The sequence below is a fragment of the Chrysochloris asiatica genome, unplaced genomic scaffold (genome assembly GCF_000296735.1).
Source record: "Chrysochloris asiatica unplaced genomic scaffold, ChrAsi1.0 scaffold00402, whole genome shotgun sequence".
NCBI classification, from domain to species: domain Eukaryota; kingdom Metazoa; phylum Chordata; class Mammalia; order Afrosoricida; family Chrysochloridae; genus Chrysochloris; species Chrysochloris asiatica.
In genome coordinates this window covers 59,535-60,667 of record NW_006408920.1, presented here as the reverse complement: position 1 = coordinate 60,667, position 1,133 = coordinate 59,535, and the positions used below count along the sequence as shown (strand labels likewise).

Below are 1,133 nucleotides of genomic sequence, written 5' to 3'. Positions count from 1 at the left end.
GGGTCACAGCAGGATTGCCTTGTTGCTGTTGGTACAAATCTCCTCAGTGCGTCTCCCCTTGTGCCGGCCAATGCCGGCTTGTGCCTTGCTGGCAGGGTTTGAGCCTTGGAGGTTAGGCAGTGGGTAGCCTGTGTTGCTGGGTCAAGGAAGCGCAGGACCTCCCTCTCCTAATGCTCTTTTATAGGGTTTCCGAGGAGCGGTTGGTGGGTATGGACCCCTAACCCTGTAATTCAGGTGACCTTGTAGTGGCACCCGAGCCCTCAGGGCCACGTCGGGGCTCCTGCTGAACCTTCTAAGATAAAAGATAATAATAAAAATAAAGGGGGGACCCAAATGGGGTTCCCCAGTGGGTGCTCGTTGCAGGAGGTGGGCTGCCTGCCCCCGCGCTCTGCAGTTCAGTTGAGCGTGATGTGAGCTGTTTGCTGGCGCACGCCCGGCAGGGCTGAGGGACGCTGCTCAGTTCAGCGAGGGGCGGGTCGCTAGCTTTTGCGCAGTACGCGGCTCGGGCAGGCTGGTAGCTGCTCACCTGCATGTGCGCGTGCCCGCCGGGCCCCGGGAACACACGGGTCAATTGGGCAGGGCAGAAGTGTCTCAGGCAGGCACAGTCGGCGCCTGAGGGACGCTTCTCGGTTCAGCAAGAGGCGGGTCGCTTGCTTTCGCTCATCTGGCAGGCCCGCGGTATGCGGCTCAGGCAGGCTGGTAGCTGCTTGCCTGTGTGCGCGCGGGCCCGGTGGGCCCCGAGAACACATGTGTCAATTGGGCAGGGCAGAAGTGGCTCCGGCAGGCACAGTCCGCGCCTGATGACGTCAGACAGTTGCTGCTTCACTTTTTTCTGCAGGCTTTTTTTGTTTGTTTGTTTTTCTTTTTCCTCTCCTAAGCTAACTTCTCTCTGTCCACTGTATGCGCAGAAATCCCCCCTTGGGGTAGGTGTCACCAGTGGTTCTCCCTGTTTGAGTCTCCCAGCCACTGGAGGCTCTGCACGAGCTGGTTCCTGCCCCACCCACCCCCAAGCCCAAAGGAGCTGGGGATGCCGTGACGCCCTTTTAAAAAAGCCTGTAATTCCTTGCACAGTGATTTCTCAAAGAAGCGGGTCTAAGGCTCTGGCGCACTAAGATTTATGCGGGTCGTGAGAC

The 1,133-nt window shown here is 58.9% G+C and overlaps 1 pseudogene; it reads right to left on the bottom strand.

Moving 5' to 3' along the window:
* The window catches only part of LOC102837441, a 162,011-nt pseudogene extending 161,479 nt beyond the window's left edge, over positions 1-532 (bottom strand).
* Between the last annotated feature and the right edge of the window lie 601 nt (positions 533-1,133).